The following is a 24,542-nucleotide window of genomic DNA, read 5'->3' as shown; positions in this document are numbered from 1 at the left end:
CGACTTTGTTCCGAGGATGGAACAAATAGGGGTGCTTTCAGATGAAACCGAGCAAGTTATTACTCAGGTAGTTCCTTTTTGCCCCAGGATTTCCTGGATGTGAGCTGTACGTGAGCCCCAGCCTCAGGATCTGAAGCAGGAATGGTGGAAAACCATAGTGAGTTAGTTATTTGGGATGTGGGACCCCAGAAGCCCCATCACCTCTTGAATTTTCCCTGTGAAAAACGAGCAGGGGTTATTTTTTAATGTTAAGGGAATTCCTTCGGAGTAGAGATTCAGAGGAGAGCAGGAACGTATTAGGGGAGGGGTCTTAAGAGAGAAGGGTTAGCCCCACCTTCTGGAGAGCAGAGAGGGGGCAGGGCACAGGGGTGGGGCCTGTGAGCTGGGGGCAGAGCTAGAAAGGAGGAGAGTGAGGGGAAAGCAGGGAGTCAGCTGGTGGACTTGAGATCCGGGGCTGAAATTTAATTTCAGAAGAAACATTTGGAACACTTGGCAACATGTCACATGATTGATCAAAGTGACATTTGGGGGAGGTAATCTTTTTTTTTTAACATCTTCATTGGAGTATAATTGCTTTACAATGGTGTGTCAGTTTCTGCTGTATAACAAAGTGAATCAACTATATGTATACATATATCCCCATATCTCCTCCCTCTTGCGTCTCCTTCCCTCCCACCCTCCCTATCCCACCCTTCTAGGTGGTCAAAAAGCACCGAGCTGATCTCCCTGTGCTATGCAGCTGCTTCCCACTAGCTATCTGTTTTACATTTGGTAGTGTATATTGGGGGAGGTGATTCTTGCTGTGGGTTATACAGTGACTCAGAAGAGGGAGAAGGCAGGCACATAGTGAGAAGAGCTGCAGTGAGGAAGGGAGAAGGCGAAGAGATTGGCCTTGGTGACAGGACTGATAGAGAAGACGGAAGATGAGGAGAGCTTACTGAGAACTTTCAGTCAAGGCTGGGGGGCTGCCTCGGAGAACTCCTCCCATTCCTACTGGTCCGAAAAAAAAAGAGGGCGTATCCAAAAGATTATATACAGCAGATGTCCAGATGCCTTCTAGAATAGATCAGTTCTCTTCCCAGCTTACAGGTCATGGAACCGTGGCAATGGAACAGTTTGCAAAAGATAGAAAATTTGGTCGGTTCTCCTTTGGACGTGCTACGACCCTTTCCCTCATTCCTCCCACTCCCGGGAGATCCTACAGTTGGCAATAAATAAAGGGGTGTGAGAAGAGTTAGCTGTCGGGAAGGGAGCACAGGCCTGGGATGGGCTGCGCATACACAGTAATTGGATCCGGGTGTGGGGATAAGCATTCCATGTCACACAGAGGAGATGGGAAGAGCCGAGGCTGGAGAGCACACACAGTAAGCTGCCTTTTGAGGCCAAGGGAGGAAAGGAGACAGAGAAGGAGCAGTCAGAGTGGCATTAAACCCGTGAAATTGATCTGAACTTGACAGGGATATTTGCTTCATTAGAGCTGATCGTATGACTTGTGCTTTTAGGCCATAAATGAGGGGACAGTTCCATCCCCCAAGACTTAGCATCCACAGAGAATTCACAATATAAATACAGCAAGGCGAGCCTCCAAAGCAGCCTTGCTGAGCAGATGTTCAGCCACCAGAAAGATTTTCATGAGCCTCTTTTACAAATATAGTTCCCCATTCTTCTTCTTAGAGTCAGCCTCTTAGAGTGAGAAGCCTTTAAATGAGTATCAGGAAGGACATTTTCAAGAAAGTCCTGTACTCCATAGTGGTGGAGCTATTTTAACAAAATGAGTGAAAGTAGTCGAAAGGTACAGACTTCCAGTTATAAAATAAATAAGTCGTGGGGATGTAGTGTAGAACATGGTAACTCTAGTTAATAACAGTGTATTGTACATTTGAACATTGCTAAGAGAGTAGATCTTAAAAGCTGTCATCCCAAGAAAAAAAATAATTTATAAGCTATGTGTGATGATGGATGTTAACCAGACTTCTTATGGTGATCGTTTTGCAATATATTCGCATATTGAATCATTATGTTGTACATCCGAAACTAACATAATGTTATATGTCTCCCAATAAAAAATTCTAAAAAGAGAATACATTAATTTTTACATTGTAATCAAAATCAAGCAACACTCACCGAACCACCAGGATGGATTATAACGCTGAACACTTTGTTCTAAGTGGGAAACCCCTTTGAGTCTTGTATCAGTCAGGGTTTTGCAGAGAAACAGAATCAATAGATATGCACACACCTACGCCTGTGTGTATGTACATATAGTATATTTATTTTAAGTAATTGGTTCACATAACTGTGGGAGCTGGCAAGTCTGAAACTCATAGGGGTGGCCAGCAGGCAGGAGTTGATGTCGTAGCCTTGAATCTGGAACCTGTAGGGCAAGTCAGCAGGCTGGAAACTTAGGCAGGATTTCTTTTTTTTAAATTAATTTATTTTATTTATTCTATTCTTGGCTTTTTTTAAAATTAATTTATTTTATTTATTCTGTTCTTGGCTGCAGTGGGTCTTCGTTGCTGCGCGCGGGCTTTCTCTAGTTGTGGCGAGCAGGGGCTACTCTTTGTTGCGGTGCGCGGGCTTCTCATTGCAGTGGCTTCTCATGTTGGGGAGCACAGGCTCTAGGCCCACGGGCTTCAGTAGTTGTGGCACACGGGCTCAGTAGTTGTGGCTCATGGGTTCTAGAGTGCAGGCTCAGTAGTTGTGGCACACGGGCTTAGTTGCTCCGCGGCATGTGGGATCTTCCCGGACCAGGGCTCAAACCCGTGTCCCCTGCATTGGCAGGCGGATTCTTAACCCCTGTGCCACCAGGGAAGCCCTAGGCAGGATTTCTGTGTTACAGTTTTCAGGCAGAATTCTTTTTTCTCCTGGAAACTCAGTTTTTGCTCCTAAGGCCTTCAACTTGATTATATGAGGCCCACTCAGATTATCCAGGGTACTCACCTTCGCCTAAAGTTAACTGAGGGATACTGTGAATTATATCTACAAAAATACCTTTACAGCAACAGCTAGACTTGTGTTGGACCAAATAACTGGGCACCAAAGCCTCCCAAGTTGACATCACATACTTCTGACTTTTACTTTGGTGGAAGAGCAAAGTTAGCTGTGTTTTGTCCCGTTTCCTCAATGTTGAAATCTTTACAATGAAGAAAGATTTTCTTAGTCATTCAAAAGTGGCAGTTTTGGTGGTACCTTTTATCCTGTCAAATTATGAAAAAAAAGAGAAAAAAAAAACTTTGAAGAGCTGGGCAGCACCAGCACCTTACTTCTGTCGCACAGGATGCAGACGGTCTTGTCTGCTCTGTCTGGTGAGTGGGTGGCATGGGTGATACAAGTTATACTCTTCCTAAACTCTGTACTGAGACCACTCCCCTGACTGTGCAGCCATTGCTGGGATGTGGGGAGTTAATGTTTTCTGGGAAGAACTTTAATGTTAGGATTTACTGTCTTTTGCACATATAAATTTGAAGCCTTGGTGCTATGCTCTTCTAGTTATTTGCATTTAATATGCATGCAAATTCACAATGTATCCTATGTACCGAGCACATAATTTATCCATCGGTACTTTCCCTGGTTGTTAGCAATTTTGGCCTTGTTAAAAATTAATGCTTTGAAGAGATACATGATTTCAAATTTATATGTAGTATCTTTAGTTTCCAGAGGAAGATACGGAGTACATTCTCCGCTGGAAAGGTAGAGCTCTGCTGTAACGTTCTCCGTGTTTAAAGAAGTTACATATACTGCTACAGGTTAGAATGCTTTTATTTATCTTTCCTATGAATGGGTTCGGATTAGTTGTCACAGATGTTTGTTTCCCCTAACAATGCTGAAAAATATGTTTCTGAAGCATGATTGCAACCCACAGCATCCTGATACGATGGGGAGGGAGAGTCCTTTCAGGTGATAAACACACCTCACGCAACAAGAGTACATATTGTACGTTTAATGGAAGAACACCAGGTCTGTACAGCATGACCCACGGCAGGAGGATCCCAGAGAGAGACTCTGAGGCCTCTCCGGCTGCCATTTAGGCCTGTTGTCTTGGCAACCAAAACACAGCCATCAGTCGTTTCCTGGGCCAGGAACTCCAGTCAGCCCTGACTCCACCACGCCCTTCCCTCTTCCCGCTTCCAACCTATCGCTGGTTCTGCCCCGGCAGCTTCCAGGCAGCTTCAGATTTTCCTCCTCACACATCTCCAGGCCCCCACCTGTGTCTATTCTTTCCCCTCATCACCGGCCTCCTGGCTTCTCAGCTGTGTACCTCTTTCATCAGTGCAAACAAGGTTTCCCAAACCTTCCTTCCCACTATTGAAGAAAGTCCTCTTTCTGTTTAAACCTCCAGGCGTTCAGCATCCTCTGCGGGGAACAGGCTTCCATCCTCAGCTTCAGCTGTCGGCTCTGTTCCACTAGTTACCCTTCTCTTTGTGCTCATCTTCGTGGCTTTTAGTCACCCTCCTCCTGCAACTTACCCACACCGTGGTCGGCTTTACCCTGTCTGTCTCTGAGGTGTCTCCGTCCCTCTCAAAATCAGCCCTCCTTAAGTGATAACGAGCAAAGGCTCTCCAGCTGACAAGTGGGTGATGGCGTCAGCACCAGCATAGTCAACGCCATACATATTATGACCAGCTTCTGTGTCGGCATAGTGCTAGTAGGTGCGTAAAATGGGCTAAATTCATCCGGCCTGCAGATGTTGACTCGCGGACCAAGTCGGGGCCTCTGTGTGTTGTCGTGCAGCCTGGCAAGGACATAAGTCGGGGTGAGAAGCCATTTTGGCTCTGCTCACACACACGGGTGTCCTTGGGCACAGCTGGATCTGCCAGAGTAAGAGGTGCCTTCCACCCCCCCCCACTCATCCCCCGACAGAGGCACCTTTAGTAACCAAACTGTGCTGAGACACAGAGCCGAAGGGGCCCCATTTTCTAGCTCCTTTGTGGGCCAAGGTGGTCTCACTTACTATTTGCAGATGGGCACCCTCTGCACTTGGGGAGGCCTTAACTCACGGCATATATGTGAAAATCAAGAAGAACTGAAATGAAGTTTTCTCTGAAGAGGAGAAAACATCCAAAGGAAGACCAAATCTACTCTCTCTCCTTTAGAAACTGTGAATGGCGGGGAATCGTACTTTTGCTTTTGGATTATGTGACAGTGTTTGATAAATGTGATATATTTTGTGGTAATAATGATTTTGTGGTAATAATGACATCCAAGCGAAACATTCTGCAGTCTTTCTCTTCCCCTTCCTCTTCCCCTCCTCTTCTTTTTTGGTAGTAAGCATAGCAGATTATAAATACCTAAAATATTTTGGGTGGCTCCGTGATGCATTTTTACCAGGCTGGATGGTATCATAAGTAACTGCAGCCGCCAGGTCCCATCCATGTGCTGCGGGCGGAGCGGCCTTCTGTCACAGAACGTTCGGGGGCATGGAAGCCACATGCTTGATTGCATACCGCTCAGGAGCCCTCAGGGTGAGGACTTGAGCCTGGCTTACTTCTGGAGCTCAGACATGGACTGATCTCTCCCATGGCTTAGGATTCCCCGAAAGAGGCTGGACTGAGAGAAAGCCACGTGGGAAGAAATCTGCCCATGGGACCAGACTGAGCGACAGCCTGGATGTCCAAGGGAACAGAGGCTCCAGGTACCTCTCCTGACTTAACTAGCTTCCCCTCAACTCCCCTTACCAACAGAAGACACCTGCTCACACACACACACAAACAAGTATGCTCTGGCATGAACGAGACTGTGGCATACGGCGTGGGTTGGCAAACTCCGGCCCTCGGGACAAATCCAGCCTGTGACTGTTTTCGTAAGGATGAAAGGCTAAGAATTGTTTTTAGGGTTTTAAAGCATTGTAAAAACAAAGCAAAGAAGAACGTGTTACAGAGATACATTACTTAAGCCTTTGAAGCCTAAAATATTTATTATCTGGCCCTTAAAGTTTTCCAGTTCCTGCAAAGAACTGGTCTCAGTGCCTAACGACTTCTTCTTGGTGGTGCCTTTTTGAAAGAGCAAGGCCCGAGAGTGGAAATGGTTTCCCTGATGGCCGGGCCTGGAGGTTGGCGTTTTAGAGGAACTTATTTGTCCAGAGAATGTTGTTGGGGGGGGGAGTCAATGGTGACTTGTGGGTGGCAGAGTAACAGTGGTCAGTGGAGCCCACGAAAAGCACAGCGAAGAGGAGAGGAATGCTCTCGGGTGCGGGAACAGCCACGCCCACAAGCACCAGGGCATCTCATAGGGAGTCACTGAGGAGAGGAATCCTGGGTGGAGTACGGAGAACCGGGACCTGGGCTTTTGCCTTAAACGCAACATATTTGTAGCACCGTGAGTGAGGAGGCTGGGGTGGGGGGTGGGGGGGGACTTTGCGTTTACACTTACATTTAGTTCACAAAGTACATCTCATTTTGGAATTGTGAGAACCCTCTGAAACAGGTGAAAGGGCGTTTCTTTCGACTTCAATCTATAGAGAAGAAAGGATTGATGCTTGGTCAGAGGTGTGCCCTGTTCAAGGTCGTACCGTTGTTATATGGTGGGGTTGGAAATCAGACTCATATTCTGGCTCTGAAATCTGAGCACCATCCTCAGGGTCAGTGAATTATCATTGTGAAGTGTTAACCCTGCACCCCAACTCCCCAACACAAAAGGCTTTCCACTCAGTATGAAGTCTATATGTAAGTTTCTTGTGTTAACGTATAAAACAACAAAAATGGGTAGAATAGCTCTAGAACTGGAATCGTTTTGCATATCTCGCCTTTGTAACTTTCTCACATGGCAAAGTATACGTGGGAGAGAGTCTTAGCAGGTGTACGGGATGGCTCGCGCTGCTCGGGATTGCTTGTGTATGTCTGGGAACGCTGGCTTGAGACAGATGGCTTGGCCATTCTAGCTTGACCTTCATAAAGAACCTATGAAAGGAGCAATTGTGAGAAATAATTAATGACACGACAGTCTTCATCAAAATTGGAGTGGCTTTCACTATTTTACCAAAGATGTCAGAGCAAGATCCTATTTACCAATAATAGACAAATCGAGTGGCTTGTTGTGTGTGTGTGTGTGATTTGGACGGCACAGACCGTCATTCCTACCTGATAAGACAGGAGAGAGAAGTTTACCCATTTACTCACCATCCAGAGACTTTGATATTTTTCTCCTCATTAAGTGTGCAGGGGAGCCAGCTGGGTCTGCATGGGCTCTGGCTCTCCATCTGGGTCTGAACCTGAGCAATGGATTTGGTCCTGGAGCCAGTGTCACTGATACAGGAAACAGCCAGCCACAGGGAAGTCCACCAAAACGAGAGCAATCCAGCCGTCCCAGGAATCTAACCGCATCCATATTCAGATAAGGAGAGCACTGAGAGTGATGTCAGGGACTCGGGGGGTAATGCTGCCTTTACACTGCTCATAAAGTATGTTAAAAAAATAAAGCCTTAGAAGTCATGCTTGTGAAGAGTGAGGACAGGGAAATGAGCGAAGCAATTCACACGGTGTCCTTTTTTTGGAGCAAGAAGTTGCGTCAGTTTCTCAGAGTGGCTATTTCATCTTTTACCTTCTCAGTAAGCATGCCTCGGTCAGCCATGGGTTAGCAGCTCAGGATCTGACTTGGATCTTTGCCTTGCTGACTCTTTGTACCTTTTTGATTTCAGCTCAAATGTCATTTCTTAGAGAGCCTTCCTCCCACCCAGTCTGGGGTTTCCTTCCCCTGGCTCTGCCCCCGCGTTCTCTATCTCTTCATTTTGTTTTATTTTCTTCACAGCACCTGTCGCTGTTTGAAATTGTTTTATTTCTTGATTGGCCTGTTTACTGTCTCTCTCTCTTACCTCTGGGACGTAAGCTCCATGGAACAGAAGCCAACTGTTTCTCTCTGTTCTACTGTTGTGTTCTGGAGCACATAGAACAGTGCCTGGCATGTGGCAGGTGCTTCAGAAGTTCATTGAGTGACTCAATGAAAGAATGAATTAGTGAGGAAGTATGTGGTTTTCTGTTGCTTAATTCCACGGCATAGTGCCCAGATACTGGCTTGTGGTCTTTCCCTAGTAGGAGGATCCAGAGGGAGGGACTGTTAGTTTTCTATTGTTGCAGTAAGACGTTACCACAAACTTAGCGACTTATACAGTACAGATTTATTATCTTAAAGTTCTAGAGATTAGAAGTCCAGCACAGGTCTCACTGGTTTAACATCAGACTGTTAGCAGGGCTGCATTCCTCTCTGGAGGCTGCAGAGGAAATCCATTTTCTTGCCTTTTTCAGCTTCCAGAGACCACGCACATTCCTTGGTCTGTAGCCCCTTTCAAGATGTTCAGAGCCAGCAATGATCTGAATCTTTCTGACTGCCATCTCTCTGATTCACTACAGCTGGGGAAGTTTCTGTGCTTTTAAGGACTCCTGATTAGATTGGGTTTACTTGGATAATCTAGGAAAATCTGCCATCTCAATGTCCTTGTTACTCCTATCGGTAAAGTCCTTTTTGCCAGGTAAGGTAACGTAGTCGCAGGTTCCGGGAAAAGGATGTGGACATCTTGGGTGCAGGAGGGGAAAGGGGTCATTATTCTGCCTACAATGTGGATTTACTCACAGAGCAGGTAGAGGATGCTCCAGCCCAGAACATTGTACTCCCGGAATATATATCGTGAAGGACAGAGTCTTCCCAACACATTTATTCATTCAGTAAGAAAGATTTCTGGAGCTCATCGCACTCTCTGTGACAGTTTTGTTTCTGATGGCAGAGTGGGCGAGGCTAGATTGCTGTTTTGTAGGGTTTTGTAGGGTTGGGTGTGGGGAACTTGGAGAAGTTCACCTTTCAGGCCCAGGCCTGACGGTGAGAAATTGGGGTGCTAACCAAAATGGGATCAGTGTGTCCAGTGGGGACGCATAGCAGCTGGAGTGGTGGTGACAGATAACATTTATTGAGTGTAGGCCTGTTTGGAGTACTTTATTTAATTCATGCAATCTGTACATCAGTCCTGTAATAGAGGTACTGTTATTATCCCTATTATACAGCTAATGAAACTAAGGCACAAAGAGGTTAAATAAGTCGCCTAAGATCTTACAACTAATAAGTGATTGAGCCAGGGTTAAAAATCCCATGTCGTCTAGCTCTAGACCCTGCTCCCTAACCAGTGTACTCCCCTGCCTCTCATGGGGCCACTCAGAGAGTGGGTGAAGGAGCGAATGAGAGGGCCAGAGTGGGGTCTGGAGGGCACAGCCTCAGTTTCTGTGCAGGTGTGTTGGGGGGTGGTTGATTTGGACCCCTGGGTTTCCGCTTCCGGAACCTGGGCCAGATGGCACTGTGCGCAGGCGCAGCCCTCCTCCCGGGGCGGGGGAGACGTGGGAGGTGCTGTCTGTGCTGGGAGGATGCGGAACCACGCCGCCCGTGGGCGTTCCCTGTGAGGCGCAGGCCGAGGAGTCGCGTTCTGAGCTCCTGGGTGAGCCATTTGCTGGGCTTCTGGGTTTCGGGGCGTACAGGGTGGAACGGTTGCAGAAGAAAGAGTTGGAAGCCGCGAGCTGACGTGTCCGTTTCATCTGTTTCCAGTTGTGGGTTTGGGCGAAGCCCTTTGGATTTGCTGAGCTTCTGTGAAGAGAGCCTACAAATTGTCTGCATCTCCAGGTGGGAGAAGGATCAAATGATTATTGAGAAGTGCTCTGTAAATATTGGTTATTACTGTCCATGAGCCTGACCCGCAAGGTGGGGAAAAGGAAGCATGTTGGGGCACCTCAGTGCCTCAAAACCTGTCTGGCTTGTATCACCCTTGGGGTAGCCTGAAGAGAGGGAGCAAGATACGAGATTTTCTTCCCATGAGACTGATTGATGGCAGGGATTTACAGGTCAGCCTGGGAAAGCATGTAATCAATCAGGGAGTAAGAAGGAGATCTTGTTTGGGGCGTATAGGTCCATGGTCACGATGGCGCTAATAACCCGGCAGTGGACAAGCCTCCTCCACTTGTTCCCGTCGCCCCTCATTTTAGTAGCTATCAGGTGGCCAGGTCTTGTAGGAAGGTAGTTTTCTGTAGTGGGTTTGCCATGATTGTGTGAGCGCAGGTGATGGCTGTGAGTTTCAGGCTTCAGAGGGAGGTGCAAAAACTTCCCTTGGAGTTGGTGAGCCTCTGCAAATGCTTAATCAGTCACACATAACTGTCAAGAGCAGTGAAGGTTATGAGATTTTACCCTGCCTGTGAGCTAATGAGTGAGCCTGCCACAGTTCCATACGTGTTGGAAAAAGACACAAAACTCCTGGGTCAGACACGAAGGATTCTATTCCACGTGGCACAGCCTGCGGCGCGAGCTTCCTGCTTGCGTCAGTTTCCCTTGTTCCCCAGTTCCCGGGGGGGCAACACTGAGTGACGCCAGGTGGGTACTTCACACCTGATGGGTCTGTGTCACAGCTGAGGAAGGCAGAGTTTAGGAAGCCACCAGTCTTTTTAAAAATTATTTATTTATTTTTTACATCTTTATTAGAGTATAATTGCTTGACAATGGTGTGTTAGTTTCTGCTTTATAACAAAGTGAATCAGTTATACGTATACATACGTTCCCGTATCTCTTCCCTCTTGCGTCTCCCTCCCACCCTCCCTATCCCACCCCTCCAGGCGGTCACAGAGGGAAGCCACCAGTCTTATAAAGGGCTGCTGGCAAATGTACTCAGCCTTTATTATCCTGGTCAGGGAACCAGTCTGTCCTCTGTCCTGGAGGGAGATGCCGTCTTCATCCTTCCAGGCTGTTTAATTTACAGACATCATTGTAAAGATAGTCTGGTATAAATGCCATCACAAGACATGTAGTAAAGCTTCCCAATAGAAACTAATGCATAATTAGCTAAATTCCTAATAATGACCTATCAAAGGTGTTTGTCTTTAAATACACGGAATTGTACCAGTGAGTTGATATAATCTGAATTCTCTTTAGGAAAAAAATTCATTTCTAATTCTCTTCACTTACTGAGTTATACTCAGTATTTTTGGATGGTGATTCAGCCAAACTTGTTGCTTAAATTCTCAATTACCATGGAGTTCAGAATTTTTAATGAGTTGGTAATTGAAGGATATTTTAATTAAAAGTGGTTTACCTGGAGCTGCAGAAGGCGTGTGATTGATTGTTTGATCGGCTTTGGTTACAGGAGTAACAAAAGTAAGAATTTAACACTTTGACAGTGGATGATACTGATAGAAACTTACCTAAAGAGTTTTGCTTAGAACAATACACACTTTTCTTTGATGTCCACCGATAAACTTGCTAGGCGAATTCTACTGGGAAAATTATTATTTGCGGTACAAGTTTCTTTATATTTGATTTTTCAAATAATTCCCCAAATATGTTAAATCTTTACTTATGATCATGGTTGAAAATTGTAGCCCTGTCATTTCCTACTCAGTATGTAGCCAGTGATAAATTGAACCCCAAAGTGTTGGATAATCCATGAAATAGATGAACTTTGAATTTTTTTAGGTTTAAACTTGATACAAGGACCCACACGGGTGTTGTAAATATCAGGAAGTTCAAGGACTCACCTTCTTCCTGGGGGTTGGTGAGGGCTGTGAATGTGGCTGGATCTAGACTGGAATGCAGCTGGATCTGGATTGAACTTCAGATCTGCCAACTCCTAATTCTGTAATTTGCCTAAAATATCTGAGCCTCAAATCTCCTCATGTAACAACTGTAGATAATGACTACTGCGTCATAGGATAGTTGTGCAGCCTAAATGGAGTAAGTTATTCAAAGCTGATACATTCCTTCAATAATGTCAAGGGAATATTGAAGTCAGTTCAGGACCATTATAAAGTTTTGTTGATTACTTTCAGCTTGGGTGAAGCTTTAAATTCTTAAATCCCTTCTTTAAAGCACTCGTTTATTGTCTGTTATTTTTCTAGTTATCTAGGTGCATTGGGGAATTAAAATCATCCTTTAAAAACCATCTCATGGCTATCAAAAGCTCATAAATTGTGAGATGCTAATAGGAAAGTCAAGATCTGCTCCAACTTATTATTGCAGGAGCGCCCAGAGCTATCTCGGGAAAAGAAAGGGTTGGCTTAAATTCCCAGCATCAGATGCTTTGCAGATTTCAAAATATGTCACTCACTATAAAATCAAATCAATTATTTATCAGCCACACACATACTAATCAGGGTTGAAAGTATACAGACAACAGGGAAGAATGGACGGGTACCTTACTATTACCACTGCTAGTATTAAGAAATAACGACAGCTCACGCATGTGTGATGCCCTCAGTTTTATGAGAAATCAGGAACTGAATATTTAAAAACCAATTACAATGAATTAAGATGACTGAAAGAGCTATGACAGTTTGGGATTCTATTTTTATCGAATTAATCAGTGTCTCCAATGAAAAGTAGGAAAGAGATTTTCAGACTTGACAAACAACATGACAGCTTTGCAATGGGAATGGAACGAGAAAGCACAGTGAGCAGCTGTGAAGTTCTGGACTTCTTAAAATAAGCAGCTGCTGTGTTCTGAATATGAAGGCACCCATGACTGAAGAGGTAGAGGGGGAGAGGGAAGTTGATGGGCTGAAGGAAGATAAATGGTAAGGTGCCTGCCTTCTCCTGAAGTGTAAATCTCTATTCACTGCTACCGCGTAGAAAACAGCACTCTATGACGAGACCAGCTTTTATTCCAAATGTGTGTGTGTATGTATATGTATATTTTTATGTATGTCTTCAGACTGTATATAAAATGTTAAGGACTTTATTTACTTAGTAGAGATTGGGTTAAATACTTACTTCCAGCTAAGTATTCCCATATGCCTAAACTTTTAAATAGTAACAATTCTAAAAGGAGAAAACAAACGAACAATTTGGAAAATATCAAAGCTCATCTAAACTGGTTGTTAATGGAGGTAACTGGGTAATGCTGATATTATTTCCATTTAGTCCAACTCATATTCAATAAGCACCTCCCGTGGGCAGGGTGCTGCCCTGGGTCTGTAGTGACTAACCTGGCCATGATCATCAGCAAATCTTCTCAGCTCCTTCACAACCAGAGAGTACACAGTGGGCAACGCAGACACCACGGCCCAGGCCTTGGCATCATCCCATGTAAGAGATGAGGTTTCTTGAATCTAACCCTTGCCCTCAAGAACCTTATAATCCAGTAGGGAAACTTGCACATTAGTGAGACAGGACACACATACACAATTTACATCAGTTTGCTTATGTCAGCAGCCTTCCTTTATAAGTAAAAAAATGATTTGAGTTCATCTTTACAGGTATTTTTTCCCCTACCTAATTGTAATTGTTCTACTTTGAAAGACAGTGAAAGGAGCGTCTCTTCCTTTTCATTTTCTACCTGTATTTTTCTTTACCTTGGACTGTATATGATCATGGAGATAAATATCTCACGCCTAGTACAAACACAGCTGTAGCATAAATGAAGCAGTAGAAAATCAGCTCAAGTGGAGGAAGTTCCAACTCTGGGCTCTATTAGACAGGAAAATGGATATTCCAGTAAACAGAGTTGTTGAGGCGACAGCAGTCGTCTGCACAAAGCTGCAGGGTCAGCATTTTTCAGATAGTATCATGGATGAGCAGTTAATAAAGTAAAGACATCCAATCCCAGCAGAATCTTGAGGAGATGAGGTCTATACTTTCTTCTCCTGGAATGTTGGAGCAAATCAGTGTTGATTCTATTGTAATCATCTCTTGGGTGCTTCCACCCTAAGTTGTTTCTATTACTTTGAAAATCATTGTGTTGAAATGACCTTAGTGTCAGTGACACCCACAGGATAAATTTAAATGCTTTTCTAAAAATATTTTTCCTCAATAATTCCTTCAATTCACAATTAAAGTATGAAGTGTTGGAAACTGTCTTGTTAAACTCTTCATTTTCTTCACCTTACTGATTTTTTCTTTCTTTTTTTTTTTTTTTTAACCACAAATGGCCCATTCCGTATGGGTAGTATTTCTCTCAGCTTCTAGCTTTCTTTCCTGATATTGATTAAATTTTGGGATATTCAAAGCAAACAGACCTATAGAGACAGATAAAACTATGTGTCTGTGTGTACGTGTGTGTACGGGAGTTGTTATCCCTTTTTAAAGAACTATAGAATACTGGCAGGATTTTTTGAAATTGGAGGCTGAATTGTGTAGTGGTTATTAGCATATGTAAATTTGGACAAGTTATGAAGTAATTCTCTAAGCTTTTTTGTGAACTCATTTGTAAAATTAGGATAATAATATCTAATGCTCTTGTTGTGTATTAGAAGTTGGAAAGCATTTGAAATAGTGCCTGGTACATAGTAAGTGCTCAATAATAAATGTTATCATTGTGGCCATTATCATTCTGGTCATATTTATCTTGATTAGTATATATTTTAGGGTTTTGTCAAATGGAAAGCTTCATTTTAATTTGAGGTATCTTAAGAGGCACATGAGACTTCTTTTTAAATTTTTTCTGTTACTGATAATGTCTCTGATTTCAGTTGAATTATTTAAATCACACAATGGTCACAGGGACTCAAGGGCCTTGAGGGCAGGAACATGTTTTATTCTAATGTATATCACCTGCTGGGTAGAACTTTATTCAGAGCAAGTGCTCAGCAAATTTGGACAGAGCTCTGGCATCTGGATTTAGTTTCTCACTTGCGTGGGGTTATACTAGGTTCACTTTTTGGGCTCAGGATTTCTAAGGTCCTAAAGCTAGAACTGGAGGCAAAAAGACCTGAGAATTGAGTTCCGGCTCTTCAGTTCTGGTCCAAGGCGTGTGGGGCTTCCTGGTCACACATCCCTCCAAATCTCTAGTCTTTAAGTGTTTGTTCAACACTTAATGAAGGCATGGGGAAAATGATTGTAATGAAAATATATTGTATTTACAGCTTCACTGATTTATTTACTTTGCCCAAGGCAGGATCAATGTTCTGGGGGTAAAATTAGTGAAAGTTGCTCTATTTTAGTTTTTCTTGTAGACTGTGTGTGTGTGTGTTCTGAATCAAGTAGTTGGGCTGTGTATTAAGAGATTCACATATTAGATAATAAAATCTCTCAATTGCTTGAGTCAGAGCACCAGCCATGCTTATTTGATTTCAGCATTTTAGGGGGCAGTAACTGTGGGTTACTCCAACAAGATAGATGAGGATTCTGGGGAGGCTCTCTTTGTGTGGGTGGGTGAGTGGGTGGGGAATGGGACAGGCTTTTAACTACCTGAGAGCGCTGTTTTTACATTTTGCTAGTTACATAAAGGATTGCATGATGAAATTTGATTTGACTGGTGCATATTACCCCAGTAACTTTTTATTTAGCACTCGGAAGAAATTAGCTCCTAAGGAATTGGCCTATTGCCCTGAGGCTGATTTGCCTCGGGCTTTGCCACTTACCAACTGCATGGTTTGGGGTGAGTTATTTTAACCTCTCTGAGCCTCGGTACCATTATCCTTAAAGAGTAAGACAGGAAGAAGGGAAGAAAAGAGGTCACACCAGCCACGTCTTTTCTCTTTGTTGGTTGACCGTAGGCGTTCCTGGAACTGCCACTTCTCTGCTTTCTTCTCATTGGCCAGAAGTGAATCACATGAACATTGCTTGCCGAAAAGGGTACGGGAGAAGTATGTACTTCACTTTTCTGTTCTTTTTGGTGGCTCCTGGTGCCACCTTTCCCCCTCTTTCAAGCAAAAAGGTGATTGATTGGGGGTATTAGGCTGCTTCTAGGAATTTCTGTGTGTGAGAAGTACTGTTACATTAAGCATGTGGCAGAACCTACCTACACGCTTAGTAAGTCGTAGGCGTGTGGAAAATAATGTATTTTCTCATGTCTGTTACACTGTGGATTGCTAGATGCTTTAATAGTGTTTTAGGAGAAAATAAAGAGTAAATCCAGATTTAATATGGCTATTATTTTAGGATGTATCTCATTTTCAAAAATGTTAAAAGTGAAAAAAATACATATCCTGTAATTGAGGAGCTGTGAAAGTAGATATGATGAACCTGGAAATTTAATTTTTTTTCCTTAGATGATATTTTAAAGTAGGGCATAAACATTACGTGATTTCAACTATTCAGAGATAAAACAGATGTTCCTTTTCAAGGATATATACTTGGAATGTAATAATTGGGGGGAAATATTTTAAGATTAATTTTGCAAGGCTGCCAAAATATATATTTTTATATAATAAAAACAAGAATAACGTAGAGAAAGACTTGCATTTATTTAATAAAAACAGCATTGAAAAATTTCTGAATAAATCACTTATAGATGCAAAGGGCATTGTTAAAGACATTAAAAAAAAAACCACCCCAAAACATAAAAACCATCCTGGGTCAGACTCCTGATCTACCATAGTATGTACTGTGGGAGGGTACTATTGTCAACTCCACAGGTTAAATGCTTGTCCCTAATTCCGACTGTCCTAATCAATACTGTTTATTTGTATTTCAGTTCAGTTAATGAGTCAGATCGGGTACTGGTGATCTAAGACTAATGTCAACTATCTTCAGTGCAAATCTCCTTAAGAAAATATTGGGTTCTTAACATTTTTATATAATAGCCAATTTATTTTCTCATTAACTAATTTTACTTAATTTCTCAAAATTTTTCTCTTCGTGCAAGAGTTTGTATGTGTCACATTTTTTGTGGTGTATGTGTTAATGTTCATGCCACCCCCATGCTGTCTTCTTAAATAGGTGTTAATACTCCTAAAACAAAAGAAAACTAAAACTAAAAATCCAGATTTGTGGAGGGTTGTGTTCTGAGCTGGAAGCCTCAGTGAATTAATTACATAATGTGCATAATGTAATTTTAATAAAACAGCATAATGCCATCAGCAGTGGTTGTAAAATGCAGTATTCAGATACATTATACATGAAATATGCAGCATCCTTTATCAGTCGCTTCCTCACAGTCTAAATTCGTGCCAGTCTGTACACACGTACACTCACACATACATACACATGCATACACACATACACACACGTGTACAGACATGTAAACACATACATAAGCACATGTAGTTTCCACATATATAAAAATACATATTTTTATATAAAAGTATATTTTAGAAGGTTATGAAACAGCTTTAGAGAAGAAAATATATAGCCATAAATAAATAGAGACCCAGCTAAGCGATCTGGCTGGGAGATGTCTGATTCAAAAAAAGTAGCCATTTGGTTCTATTATCACTTCCTATGCACTACACAGATGTAAACTCTTTGGTTTAGTTGGCAAAGAAGTTTATTAGGTTAGAAATCAGTTCCTTAAATTACAGTCTGCTAAAATGCAGTGCAGTTAAAGAAACAGTGTCTGAATTAGAGGGTCAACTATTACAGTTTTCTGAAAAAGACCCTGGACGCTTACGATGATAGGGTGAGTTAATTCTGTTTCTCTGGGTGAGGTCTCACTGTGAGGACACAATGTACCACTTTGGCTGAGATGCAGTTTCCAATAAATATGGAAATTATGGCTTCCAGTGCTGGGCGCCCCCCCCCCACCCCGTATGAAATCTCACAGGAAATAGCTTGAAACTATGTGATAGGTTTGAAATTAATTCCTGTCCCCCTCCCTGAAGTAACCAACCTCTATTTACAAGATGTACATTATTTCATGGCCATCCAGAAAGATGAGAAAATGGAGTCCTATTTTGTAGAATGAGACTGCAGTGATAAAAATCTCCTCGTCTGTACATGGTCATGAGGGGATGAGCTGAATAAAGCAGGCTCTGATTTTGTGAGTTGGGCAAAGTGGCCTGTGCTTTGGTAAGTTAAAGAGCTGCTCTTTGACCCGTTTTCCTGCTCCTGCTCTTTCTTTGGCTTCCTCTAATGATGCTCAGCAGAGAACTGTGATTGGGCTGTTTCCCTTTGCCAGATAAGGAGAGTTGTGTAACGATGGATTTCAAACTGAAAAGCATCGTCCTCAACCCTGTAAAATCCTGGTAGGACAAAGGCGAAACGTGCCTGCCATTTTCAGACTTGTTTGTTGAGGAACGGTTAGAGATTCATTACGTTACTTGGGTCGGCTTTCCAATCTGCTGACCCCAGGTTGTGGTGAAGGAAAGCACAGCGTTTATTGTAAGGCAGCAGGCAAGGCATCCAGGGCAGTTAGTGCTCAAAATACCCCTGAACTCCTTGATGGGTTTCAGGAAAGCATTTTTTTATTTTTTTCGGTATGCGGGCCTCGCACTGTTGTGGCCTCTCCCGTTGCGGAGCACAGGCTCCGGACGCGCAGGCTTAGCGGCCATGGCTCACGGGCCCAGCCACTCCGCGGCATGTGGGATCTTCCCGGACCGGGGCACGAACCCGCGTCCCCTGCATCGGCAGGCGGACTCTCAACCACTGTGCCACCAGGGAAGCCCAGGAAAGCATTTTTAAAGGTACAGTGAGAGAGGAGAGTCACGTGGCAGGGTGTGTGATCAGTTCGTGCACAGTTCTTTGATTGGTTGATCGTGAGATAGCAGGGCGGTATCACAGGGGTTAACACTATCAGTCCTCAGGCTCCAGGAGATCTGGGGCCTCTGTGCTCATGGCCATCAGGTAAAGTCTTCTATCTGGTGGGGGTTTTAGCATCTGTAAAACAACTCAGGAATTGTGCATCAGAGACAGTTTTCTAGGTACTTCGGAGATGGGGAGAGGGGTTATCCCCAGAAGGCCCCATGGGTCCTGCTTCTTTACAGTTATACAGTGAATGTTGGGGGATGACGTTATTAAGAGTAGGGAGAGACAGGAGGTGTTTTGAAAATCTCTGTAGAGAAAGCAGAGACGCTCAGCATTTGTGAGTGGATTCTTAAAGGACTTGAATTCAAATGTGGCAACTGCCCACTGAGATCAGAAAAACCCAATCTGAACCTCCTCAGAATTTGCCTCCTGTTCCATGGGTATCTGAGAATAGGGAGGGTTCTGGGTTGGCCCGGCCTCTGCTGGCTGTCCGTGGGCTGTGGGGCTTCATGGGGCAAGGGCTTGTGCTAGTGACCTTTTACTCCCCTCAGGACCGGTTTTTCCGAGGATCCTCCTTAACTTTCTGTATTACCTGCGGTAGATTGTCTGTTCTCTTTCAGTTGTGCTTCCAGGGTTGAAAAAGATGCAGAGATTAATCCTGCTTTGTTCATTTCTAACCAAAGGAAAAGGAATTTTGTAAAGATTTAGTAGATTAGTAAAAACAAATACTTGTGTGCAATATTTTGAACTCTTGGAAAATTGGTTCTGAATAAATTTAATCCTCATACAAGGATTGTGCCAGGATTGGAATTCTATGAAAGATGAGGGGCTGTGAGCTGAGTCCCCTGGGCTTTACGTCGACGTGCTTCCAAGCGGCACCATTAGAAAGCTTGTGCTGTTCTCCATAAAGTTAGAACCATATAAAAGTTTTTTTCCTCTCCAGCCCCTTTCTTTCCAGTTTCCCCCTCTGGTGCCAAGACCACAGAGAAGTGCTGGTTGAGTTAGGCCTGGGAGGTCCCCGTGTAGCTGTCTAGGCTCCTGTGGGCCTGGGAGAGACTCTGGCTCAGACTTGTGTTTGGAGTAGGACTGAGCTGGGGTGGCCTTCCCTGGAGAACTGGGGGGATTCCGAACTCAGGTCTGGCTGCTCACCGCTCAAAAATCAGTACTCGAGAGAGAGGCAAATGTTGGTAGAAAGGAAAGCTGCTTTTAATCAGAACGCTGGCGATCTGGGGAGAGATGGTGGACTCAGTGTCCCCCCACAAAACCACCTCCAAAGATTCTGCTCAGCCAGGAAAGTTTTTAGAGAGAAAAAGGGAAGTAACCTCAGTTAATCATTGAGATGGGGGGGTCAGAGTTGTCCCCATCCGCCTCTCTGCAGGCATGTGGACTTCTTGTGATCTTTCCTTAGATGCTACCTTGTTCACACAGTTTGTTCCTGAGGTTACTGAAGGGGAAGCTAGGGAAGAGATCTCGTCTCTTAGTGAGAGCTTAGGGAAGAAGCTTAGGGAAGAGATCTCTGTTAATTAGTTATTCTATTTGATCTATGGAAAGAACCAACAAGTTAGGCAAGGTATTACGTGATCAAGAGATTTGAAAGGTGTGCTGGGGCTGGAGTTGAGTAGAGCATCGGGGTGCCTGGTTTAAGGTTAGTGACAAGACAAAAGAGGCCTCCTGCAGAGACCCCTTTCTTGCAACCAGCTCTTTGCTGCCAAAAAAGCTGCTTACAGGGGCAACCTGTACTAGGAACCCTGGGTCGTGCTGGGAACTCTTCCTGATTGGATTGGCCTGGGCACACCTGTGTCCCTTATACCCAGGCCCCCCACCCCACTTCCTGTGTGTCTCTAAGATCAGCCCTTCTCCTTCCTGCCTCCTCATGAAACCCGACACTGTTCCACTGCCCAGCCTCGCCACAAGCTGTGTCCAGCCCACAGAGGGCAGCCGGGACCGATGGCCCCCAGCTGCTGCGGGACAGAGCCAGTCCTGACACACCAGCCCTTGATGGAGGGAAGACTGAGCTGGGCACAGAGGGGTGAGGGAGACTGTGCTCAGCTGGGATGAACGTGATTTATTTCATGATCAGTCTTAACAAGGTTTTGGTTGGCTTGTTACCATGTCTGCTTTTCAGAGAATTTGGGTGGAGGAAGCTGGACTGTTCTGAACATCCATTTTGGAGTGTGATTGTCCCCTTTAGATTTGTTGAATAAGTAGGAATGCCACAGTATAGGATCATTTTTACTAAGATTATATTTGCGATAGGAGCCTCATAACAAAAATTCGTGGCCTTCAAGAGTTTCCAGAGGTGGCCATAGAGAGTGTTGGGATGAGAAAACCGAGGCCCTGGAAGCTTAGGTGATGATGCTCAAAGCTAAGCGGCAAGTTGTTATACTGGAGCCTGGGCAGCCTAGGCTGACGGTCTGCCTGCTTTCCCAGAGTCAGCGTCCCACGAGTCCATGAAACAGTTGTTAACCACAGACTTCAAGTGCAAAATTTCACCTTTGAGGAGATTCCATCATTTGAAATTGGATGTGATGTTATGCTACTCCTACCAATAGGAGACCCTTTTGTAGTGTTTGCTGTGTGTCCCTATAACTTGCGTGGCCCTGGGCATGGTTCCCAGTCCCAGTGGTACATTGTCAGCCCATTTGATGTTAACCCTTCTCGATGTTAACCTTCTTAGTAACAGCAAACCTTCTGTGTCTTGACTTCCCAAACCTCAGGTGGCCTGAATGTGGTCCAGGTCAGAACTCTCTTCTTATTCAGTCGTTTGGTCTCTCTTGTAGGATCGAGGCCCAACTAACTCCACTGGCTGCACCAGTGGCTATGCTGGGGAGAAGTCCAGCCCAGGGACAGGGCCCTGCTGCTTCCCCATTGACAGATAAGTGTCTGTGGACCATTGCAGGACGGCTTCCAAGGACTGCCGGGCCTCTTTCTGCATGTGGCCCTGGGTCCTGGGACTCCCTAGTTTTCTTTTGTCCCGAGTAGAGGTCAGCGTGCGCATTATGCTTTCCCCACTCTGCACACATGCACTTGCTCCCGCGGCAAGTCTAGTACAAGTTCTGGCCCCTCCTTTGCTGGCTTATCTCGCTATAAGTAGCTGACAAGATCCAACAGAATCCTGATATACATCACATTTTTCTGATATTGGGTATCTTTAAACGTATTCTCAGCTCTCACATGTGGAAATTATAGAAGGTATATGGATTGAATATGTGGGCTGGCCAAAAAGTTCGTTTGGGGTTTTCTGTAACCTGTTACATCTTTTAGGCCAACCCACGATTTCCACGTTTAAAGTAAAGAGTGGCAGGTGTTCTTCTAGCGCATTTATCTCTGTCAAAAGACCAAAAATATATCATATATTCACTCTCTTTATATTACATTTTCTGGAAGTTTTTTTTTTTTTTTTTTTAACAGGGAACGTCACTGGAAACCGAGTTGTTAGTTCAGTTGCAACTTGGTTTTTAAGAGTGGGCATTTGTTCAAACAAAGAAATGCTTATCAGTGGAAATGATCACTGTGATAAATTGCCTTAGCTTCCCCGCTTAACCTGTTATTTCCTCGTGGCGCAAAAATCCCAGTTTTAAGTTTGAAAAAAATTAGGCTGAAGGTCTTTCCCAGCAGAGCTTCCGTTTCCCACTGATAATTTACAGAGTTTTTCTCTGGTACCCCTTCTGGGACTCTATCCTCTTTCATCACTTCATAGGTATTAATCTCCTGTTTATTCCCCACTGTCTATCTTTATTTCCACTCAGATTTTGGTCTCTCTGTATTGTCATGCTGCTTTTCATTCCTTTCTCTCCCCTTGGTCCTGATCTTCAGAGCAGCTGTCATTGAAATGTTCCCTGTTCTCTGCACACATACACAGTATATGGGTATTTGGTCCTTGGGAGAATAAGCGCCCTGGAGAGCCGCCATGCTTGATTAGTAAGTGGCAGATACACCACTGCGGTGTAGAAAAGTTCTAACGGTTGTGTTTGCCCACATACGCCTTTTGTGTTTATGGCCTCTTTTGTCCATTAGCAGTGTTGTATTATGTTTTTGGACTTGACTTTTATTTGCAAAATAACACATTTATAGTGTCATCTGGCTGATAGGCCCTGACACAGCCTCTCCCAACTTTCCATTTAAGTATCAGTGGTGACACAGAAAAAGATAAAGACGTGATACCAGTGGAAAATAAGACGGATAGCCTTTTGCAGGATTCCCGAAGGAATTTCTACGGATTACGAGGCTGATAGAGCTGAACTGAGGAGAAAAGTTGTTGACCAGCATTGGATTTCTGTACCAGTAGAAAGCCTGAGCAGCTCTCTCCTGTGGGTCATGTGCTTTTTGACATGTTCAAAATGCCATAGCAGATGAGAGTTCCCTGCTGGCCTAGTGGTTAGGATTCTGGGCTTTCACTACTGGGGCCCGGGTTCAGTCTCTGGTCGGGGAACTGAGATCCCGCAAGCCGTGTGGCGCAGACAAAAAAAAAACTGTAGCAGAGCTTCTCTGCACCACATTTTTATATATCTTCATAGACTGCAATTCCCAGTAGTTTACTGTCCTTTTTTAGTGGGTGGTGCAGAAGGGGAAGAATAAAATCCATCCCAGGTGGTGAAGTCCCTTCCCCATGTAACACACCAAGGATTGTAGCTTTTCTGTCACTCTGTGTTTGCTGGGGTTTGGGGGTAGAGAAATATGCAAGGAGAAAAAAAGAAATCTCACCCCAATCACTTAGGGTAGTCCAGGATGAATGCTAGCTAAACCCTAAAAGTTTCCAGACTAACTTGTACCATAAGGTGAAACTCAGAAGGGGATTCAGAAACCACCACCCCAGGGGCATTGCCAGCCAGGAGCTCACACATATTATCTGTTGGCCAACTAAGTATGAATAATTTTCTCCCATTTAGAGAGTAAATAAACACTTAGAAACCCCAAATAGTAGTCCAGGAAAAGATAACGTTAATAGCGACTAGGTGTTGCTTTCAAGATTTTTAATAAAACATATAAGTTGTATATGAACACAATATTACAGTAGATAAATAAAACAATGTACAAATACTTAGGTTCACAGTTACAGTCTTTCTTTTTACTCTCTAATTTCACTTACCTCCCCAGAAGTAAATATAATTACCCTTTTAGTGTCTGCCCTTCTAAGTATTTTTTATACACACACATACTACCCCTCCCCCCCATACACACACGAAGACATACTTTAAAATAGAAAGAGCATTATGTTCGTCATATTGTTCTCAAACTTACTCTTTATTTAATAATATACAGTAGTCCTCTTTATCTGTAGGGGAGACATCCCAAGGCCCCCAGTGGATGCCTGAAACCTTGGATGGTACTGAACCCTCTCTATATTGTTTTTTCCTATACATACATGCCTATCATAAAGTTTACTTTATGAATTCGGCACAGTAAGAGACTAAAAATAATAATAAAATAGGACGATTATAACAATATACTGTAATAAAAGTGTGAATATGTGTGTCTGTCTCTCAAAATACCTTTTTAAAAAAATATTCTTTTCCATTATGGTTTATCATAGGATACTGAATACAGTTCCCTGTGCTCTACAGTACGACCTTGTTTATCCATTCTACATATAAAAGCTTCCATCTGCTTACCCCAGCCTCCCACTCCATCTCTCTCCCAACCCCCTCCCCCTTGGCAGCCACCCAGTCTATTCTTTATGTCAGTGACTCTGTTTCATAGATAGATAGGTTCATTTGTGGCATATTTTAGATTCCACATATAAGTGATATCATATGGTATTTGTCTTTCTCTTTCTGACTTAACTTCACTTGGTATGATAATCTCTAGTGACATCCATGTTGCTGCCAATGGCATTATCTCATTCTTTGTTATGGCTGAATAGTATTGCATTGTATATATGTACCAGATACGCTTTATCCATTTATCTGTCGATGGACATTTAGGTTGTTTCCATGTCTTGGCTGTTGCGAATAGTGCTGCTATGAATATAGGGGTGCGTGTATCTTTTTGAATTATAGATTTCTCTGGATATATGCCCAGGAGTGGGATTGCTGGATCATATGGTAGTTCTATTTTTAGTTTTCTGAGGAACCTCCATACTGTTTTCCACAGTGGCTGCACCAACTTGCATTCCCACCTACAGTGTAGGAGGGATCCCTTTTCTCCACACCTTCTCCAGCATTTGTTATTTGTAGACTTTTTAATGT

At 43.7% G+C, this 24,542-nt stretch overlaps 1 protein-coding gene and 1 long non-coding RNA gene across 9 annotated transcripts in view; one reads left to right on the top strand and one right to left on the bottom strand.

The window, feature by feature from the left end:
- The window catches only part of ENOX1 (ecto-NOX disulfide-thiol exchanger 1), a 611,692-nt gene that overhangs the window by 159,838 nt on the left and 427,312 nt on the right, over positions 1-24,542 (top strand). The window contains exons 4-5 of one of the 8 annotated variants that reach the window (XM_027116187.1): positions 3,651-3,746; positions 5,527-5,632. The exons of the other annotated variants lie outside the window; for them this stretch is intronic. The gene's annotated coding sequence lies outside the window, so the exon portion shown is untranslated. The remainder of the gene's footprint in view (positions 1-3,650; positions 3,747-5,526; positions 5,633-24,542) is intronic. 8 annotated transcript variants of the gene reach the window in all.
- Positions 773-23,857, bottom strand: LOC113625584 (uncharacterized). The gene is made up of 3 exons (XR_003434724.1): positions 23,847-23,857; positions 18,935-18,946; positions 773-1,889 (listed from the first exon to the last, which is right to left on the bottom strand). It is a non-coding gene; the product is annotated as an uncharacterized LOC113625584 (long non-coding RNA).

Source organism: Aethalodelphis obliquidens, unplaced genomic scaffold (genome assembly GCF_003676395.1).
Source record: "Aethalodelphis obliquidens isolate GAN/ISIS:26980383/991018 unplaced genomic scaffold, ASM367639v1 scaffold16, whole genome shotgun sequence".
In the NCBI taxonomy this organism is placed as follows: Eukaryota; Metazoa; Chordata; class Mammalia; order Artiodactyla; family Delphinidae; genus Aethalodelphis; species Aethalodelphis obliquidens.
The sequence above is the reverse complement of the archived record's forward strand: the minus strand, read 5'-3'. Positions and strand labels throughout refer to the sequence as shown.